Source organism: Arachis ipaensis, chromosome B01 (genome assembly GCF_000816755.2).
Source record: "Arachis ipaensis cultivar K30076 chromosome B01, Araip1.1, whole genome shotgun sequence".
In the NCBI taxonomy this organism is placed as follows: domain Eukaryota; kingdom Viridiplantae; phylum Streptophyta; class Magnoliopsida; order Fabales; family Fabaceae; genus Arachis; species Arachis ipaensis.
The window spans coordinates 2,969,091-2,976,636 of record NC_029785.2 but is presented as its reverse complement, the minus strand read 5'-3'; positions in this window follow the sequence as shown (position 1 = coordinate 2,976,636).

Below are 7,546 nucleotides of genomic sequence, written 5' to 3'. Positions count from 1 at the left end.
TTTATAATTAAGAATGAATATGTATATTATCATCATTATTCATATTAATTATAGTTTAACTTTTTCTCTTTCTGATAAAATTCTCTTCTTTTATTTGTGAAAAATACCAGGCGTTTGAACCAAGTTTTTAATTAAATTCTTGCACGCTCTTTTATTTATAAGAAATATTATACAAAAATTTGTATATTGTATCCATAAAATATGTATATTACATAAACTTTGATTTATAATACATAAATTTTTTGAGAATTATATACTCCAAATCCTTTTTTCTTTTTGATTTTCCATCGTTACCATACTTGTCGTAGTCTTCTTCTTTTATATAAATTCAGAAAATTAGAGTACATAAATTTTGATTCACAGTTCAAAAAATTTAATGTACAATATAAAAATTTTGGTGCATAATATAAAAATTTTGATGTACAGTATAAAAATTTTTAAAAGACTACATATCTATAATATTGACTCACCCAACTAACAAAATATATTTGTAGAAAAGATTATGTGCTATGTATAAAGATTTATGTGTTATATCGATAAATTTGTGTTATATACAAAATTCTTTTTGCTAATTTTAAAAATTTATATACTATATCAATAAATTTTTGTGCTCTCCAATAAAAATTTATGTGACGTAAAAAACACAAAAAAAAATAGTGATATAATAATGTACATATTTTTTTTAGTTAAATTTTGTACCAACTTAATTGAACTTTATTTCAAAAACACTTATACATATATAGCTTGACTCTTTATTTATATCCTTCTTCAATTTACATTAATTACTTTAGCATTTTCTCTCTCCTTATTAACCTTTCTTTTTTTTTTTTCTCTTTAAAATAGAATTTAAAATTATACAGATATTCTAAAATAGAATTAGTTACACATCCTATCTTAAATATATCTATATAAATCAAATCAAATTGATTCAATTTACAAATCAAATGAATTTGATTTATGCAATTTACATGTAAATCGAATTAACTTGATTCGATTTATTATTTGTCGGTATCAATTGTGCCGCAGAAGATGACAGCAGTAAAAAAGAGACAGAAAAAGTTGAGACTGACGTGGCAGCAGACATGATGGATCTGACGGAAAAATCTATTTGTCTTTTTATTTTTTGCCAACCCTATGCATCATCACCATCATCACCATAACGGACACAGCATTATCTGTTATAGTTTTTAACCCCAATTTTACATAAGAGTATAATTATCTATTAAAAGTGAGGGATTTAAATATATTTTTCAATTTTGATAAACCAAAAGGTCCACGATTTAAAAGGTCGGTGATCTATTTATCTTTTGAATATATTCTTAATATGGTCAATTTTTTAAATAAAATTTTATTAATTAATTTGAATAAAAAGATAACATAATTTTTTAATATAGGTATAAAAATAAGATGGGTTCTCTCAAGTTCAACTAAAATATCAAAGTACAGCAAATAGTACTTAAAAATGAATCATCTTTTTACAAACCAATCACGTTTTTTTATATGTGAAAAAGTTGGAAATGAAAATTATTTTAAAAAAAATTAAAAACAAAAATAGAAAATATTTTTGCAAACTAATCAGTCCTTAAATTTTAATTCCTATGCCACCTTAGATGACTATACTTTATAATAACTTTTTTAACATCAAAAGTTTTAGTAATAATTTTTTAGATGCTAATGAGTCAATGGATAATTTTTTAATGAATTTTTAGAAATAGTTTTTATTCCATTTTAAATTCATAAGTTTATAAAAATGTAGATTTTTTAGAATTTAAATTAAAACATAAATATTAAATTTCTATTCTTACTCTTTTTTGTTAATATTTTATTTGAATCCAAACAGATATTTTGTTATTGGCATTTATGTTTTAAAGTTAATGTCAATAATTTGTACACGCATCAAATCAAATTAACTTGATTCGAGTTAGTACTTGTATAGCATATATATAGTAAATGGAATCAAGTTAATTTGATTTACATGTAAATAGCATGATTTGATTTATATGTTTTTTTTTTTTTTGTGACTTAAATAAACTAAACAAAGAAAAAGAATAAGAAAAACAAAGAAACTGCTTAAATAGAAAGACAGCCCCGTTCAAGACTACTCTTAAACTCCTTTTAAGGAGAACGAAGCTCCACACGATGAAGTTGTAACCTCATCACCATATTTGCCATGTTGTTTGCCACCGTGTTTGCATCTCTCATAATCAAACAAAAGTCAACACGACAATTCCAATGCATGATATCTCTTATTTTGAGCACCAACGAATCAATAAACCCAAAACCATCTTGGTGATTAGTAACAAGTTTAAACGCTTCCACACAATCCGTCTCACAAATAACATCTCGTTGACCCATATCCCAAGCTAAGAGATATCTTCTCCAAATAGCAACAATTCCCTTGAAGAATACTATTACTCTCAATTATTCCTAAACATCTCATTTGTCAACTCCCATTACAATCTCTAATAACGCAAACAAAACCAACACTATCACCTGAACCAGGATAACTAGCATCACAATTAATCTTGAAAGTACCAATGGATGGGGGATTCCAAAAACCATTTAAAATAGAGGGAAGGGACGTACGTTGTAATTCATAAGTATTCCTAAGCTCTGTTTCTGAAGCTAATGCCAGACAAATCACTTTTTTTTGGAGGCCAACTCTCACGAGGATTAAAGATGTCATTATTCCTTACTCGTCATATCCACCAAAGTCCCGAAAAGAACCCGAATGGATGCTCTCTGATATGATACAAGAACCAGTTCTTCAAATCCAAAGGATGACAAGAAATATCCAACCTATGCCATATAAGCTGAACTTTTGGACAATCTCGAATATAGTGTAAAATTGATTCCTGGCTAGAAAGACATCTTGGGCACCTATCCGATGATGACATGCCTCTTCTGAAGCAAAAACTTGTAGTAGGAAGAGCCTCCTCAAGACACAGCCAAGCTAAAAACTTGTGCTTTTTCGGAACAAGTTGACGCCAAAGCCAAAGCCAATTCTCCTGCTCCTCCCAACCAAATAGTTGCTTACACAATCACAAGTAACCATTGCATGAATCATAGACTTTGACAGCAAATCCAGACTAATACCAACTCGCTTTCGGGTCTGCTTGCACATCTGGATTGTAAGAAAGAATATTACCTTTCAGATTTTAAGATAAAGGAGAATAAAGAGTATCCAAATACCACCTACCAACCGTCCAAATATCCTGTATCCGGAGGTTCAAATCAGAAATGTGAACATAATCAATCTCATTAGAAAACTGTCCTTCTCTCCTCCAGCTAGAAAACCAAAAATTCTGGTTCAAATTCTCAATACACTAAGCAAACTCATCCTTCAACACTTCCCAAGCCTTGCAAAGACTCTTTCAAATGGGAGAGCCCTTGTTCTTAGGACAACTAAAACAGTCATATAGAGATGATCGGTATTTGGCATCCAATAATTAGACCCATAACTTGTCTGGCTGCTAGAAAAAAGTCCAAACTAGCTTCCCAAAAAGAGCAATATTCACACAATAAGAATTTCTAATTCCCAAACCTCCATATTTTTTTGGAGTAACCAGTACCTTCCAACTAACAAGATACAATCCTCTTCCATCAACTTGTCCTTTCCAAAGAAAATTATTCATCATAGACTCCAATTTACTAATGATTCCGTTGGAAAAAATAGATACCTGCATTTGGTACGTGGGAATAGTGGCTGCAACAGAATTAACCAAGCAGAGTCTACAAGTCCGATTGAGTAAACTCCCTTTCTAACTTGCTAGTCTACCTCGAATCTTATCTAGGATACCATTGAAAGCTGAATGGGTCACCCTAGAATAGCTAAGTGTAATCCCAAGATACTTGCCTAAGTCTTGGACAAATCTGATAGAGAAAACCCCAATGAAAACTTCTTTCCTTATTGCAGAGAAATTCTTGGAGCAAAGTGCTTTAGACTTCTCGACATTAATCTTCATCCCAGATATTTTGAAAAAAGTTTCTAAAACCAACATCACATTTTGCACTTGTCTCTTTGTAGCTTTTCAGAATAAAAGCAAGTCATCCGCAAACATTAAGTGAGATATTCTTGGTCCCCCTCTAAAAATAGCAACCGGCTCCTACAAGCCCAAATCAACCTGATGACTAATAAAGTATGCCAATCTCTCCATACACAACACAAAAAGATTGGGTGATATTGGGTCTCCTTGTCTAGAAGTAAAGCCATTCAGACGATTCCCATTCCAAAGAATAGATAAGGAAGAAGCAGTGACACAATTCATAATCAAATTAATTGTAGGAATGGGAAAACCAAAGCTCTTAAAGGTATGGACTAAAAACCTCAAGTCAACTCTGTCATAAGCTTTTTCCAGATCAATCTTAAAGGTCAGTGTGCCTTTCTTTGATTTAGTCTTCTTCATAAAGTAGATGACCTCTTAAGCAATAATGATGTTGTTAGGAGTTCTTCGTCCCGGAATAAATCCTCCTTGAAGCAGGCCAACAATCTCTGCAAGATGAGGACGGACCCTATTAATAAGGACCTTCGTGATAATTTTGTAAATTACATTGCAGAGACTAATCGGCCTGAAATCTTTCATAGATACCAGCGATTCAACCTTTAGAATAAGAACCAGTAAAGTCTCCACCATTCTCGGATCAAGAGCAACATCGGAGAATGCCTGCTTAACCATCTTCCAAACATCAAGACTAATGATCTTCCAATATTCCTTGAAAAAGAAAGCTTGAAACCCATCAGGATCCGGAGCTTTAAAAGAGTTCATGTGAAAAACAACTGTTCTGACTTCCTCCATAGTAATTGGTGACGTAAGATCATTGCAAGCTTCCTCTTTCAGAGAAGGAAGAGGCATATCACAAAGGCAACCCAAATCAACATTATCCAAACGACAGAATAAACTTTTGTAGAAAGACTCTGCTTCTCGACTGAGAACCCCCGGATCAGTTTTTTATACTCCATCCTTGAGAAAAAGGCCATGAATCTTATTATGCTTCCTTCGCACAAGAGTTTGAATATGAAAGAATCTTATATTCCTATCTTCGAACCTTACCCACTGCTCTCTAGACTTTTGGAACCATATGAGCTCTTCTTGCACTAGTGTATTATTATAATCATTAAGCAACTGTTGCTCTTTCTGACGCAAATGAATGATATCCACCACTTCCAAATGCTTCTGTAAATAATTAATCTGTTGCTCTAATTCACATTTCTTAACAAAAATATTACAAAACACCTTCGAGTTAAACTCTAATGAATTCTTTTGCACTTTCGAAAGTTTGCCATGAATTCCTCTATTACTAGACTACCATGACTGATTCACAATATTCTTATACCCGGGATGAGTAGTCCAAGCAGCAACAAATTGAAAAGGTCGATTCCCTTTAGGTTGAGGACGACCTTTACAACGCACCAGAATAGGGCAGTGATCAGACTGAATCCTATTTAAAACTTCTGCATAAGCCTCTAGAAAGATAGATAACCAACCACTATTTATACAGACTCGGTCAAGCTTTTTTGCCACGTCAACATAATTTTTTATCCTCTTGTACCAAGAAAATCATTTCGCAATAATCTTCAGATCAATAAACCACTATCCCCTAATGAAGTAGCAAACATGTTTGCTCTTTGATGAGAAAATTGATAGCCCTTATATTCATGGAAAAATATGACTTCATTAAAATCACCAAGAATAATCCAAGATCCTTGAAAAATCATAGATTGTGCAACAAGATAATCTCAAAGGAGGATCCTTTTATTAAATTGAGAGCTATCATAAATACCACTATACCTCCAAATTAAATTATCAGATTGAACCTCAACAGTAACACCTTGATCAAAAGCATCAATGACCTTACAATAAATACCCTGCATAGAGGATAGAAACCAAATACCTCCCTTATGCCCCTTTGCTTCCACTATACCAACAAAGTGATAGCCCAACTTTTTCCAGAGCTTTTACATGCTGAAAAGGGGAGTGGGTTTCAACCACAATAAAGAAAACAGGTCTAAATTTTTTAACAAGTTCCTTACAATACACCTGGGCTAACTTATTAGAAGCACCCCTAATATTCCAAACAATCATATTTAAACTATCCATAAATAATAGAGACAGAATAAATAAGAACATAATACTCTAATTAGAATCACCAACCTCAATAGGTGGTTTGTCCTGCGGTACTGGCACACTCTGATCCTCAATAATTGCCACTCTCGGATCCCCAAATGCTACACCCGCCATGCTTCCATCTACTAAGGTTCCCTCCGTTGCGCCGCTATTTTTATCAACTGGCGAGTTCTGCAGGGAGGAAGGTCACGGACGCTTCTGGAGAGAAATTCCACGATGTACAGGAATTTTGTGCGATGGAGATGGCACAATTTCATGCTTTCCTCGCTGCCCCATCCTAATGCCAATCGATTTGCCTCTATCACCATGCAAATTGGGCCTTGGGACCCTTCTTGAACCATACATGTGCTGCTTTCCGTCTTGGTCCTTCAAACCTGATGGATGATCCATTGTGAATTTTTCCTCAGCACTTGTTGCCAGCCCTCTCCATCATCCATGCATGCCTCCTTAACATGACCATCAGCCATGTGAGGGGTCAATGATTCCGTAACCGCATCATTCCCTTTAACAACTCCTAATTTCTCGTCCAAATTACGAGAATCCTCACCCAAATCGTGAGCTTCCGATTCAACCTCTTTTTGAATTTCATGATTGTTGTGTGGCACTAATGTCGGGGCTTCATGATTCTTTCCATCACCAAAAGAATCACCCTTCCCTTCCGATGACTCCTTCTCCATGCACAACGATTTATCATGCCCATACTGTGCACAAGTAGAAAAATCAACTGCAAACTCTCGTACTCCACTTCATGAGTCATACCCTCTACTATAATATGTTTGATTATCGGTAACCCAAGATTAATTTGAACACAAGTTCGGACATATTTTTCTCTCTCTGCAAGCTTCGTGGCTAAGTCTACTTTCACCGGAACCCCTATTGCAGAAGCAATCCGCAGCATCGCTTGTTCCTGGTAGCACCAAATCGGAAGTCTCAAGACTTGAATCCATACTAGCCTTGATCCGAAGGATTGTGCGCATGGCCTAAATAGTGACCATCTATCAACCACGGGCTACCAAGCATGACTTTCTCACGATCTGCAGCAATACCAAATTAAAAAAAAAAATATATCCAAACCCCACATCCAACAAATCAAACCCTCATTTGATGCGCCATACTATCAGAAGCTTATGCATAAGAGCCGTGTAGCCATAATGTTTATCCAGCACCTTGATCACGATGGCTTCCTTATATGGTTCAGCTAGACAATTCTTTGCCTCTCTCGTAAACTGATACTTGGTGGACGAGAATCACCTTACCTGTCACCATGGCGTAAACCTACTAATCCAAAGGGCTTAGACTTCTCTACACCAACGACCTTATCTCTAAAAGAGATCTTGGATGGCTTTTCTAAACCCTCTTGAGAAAAACCCTCCTTGACACTGATACACACCCTCCCACGCTCTCCCCCTTATCTCTTCCGA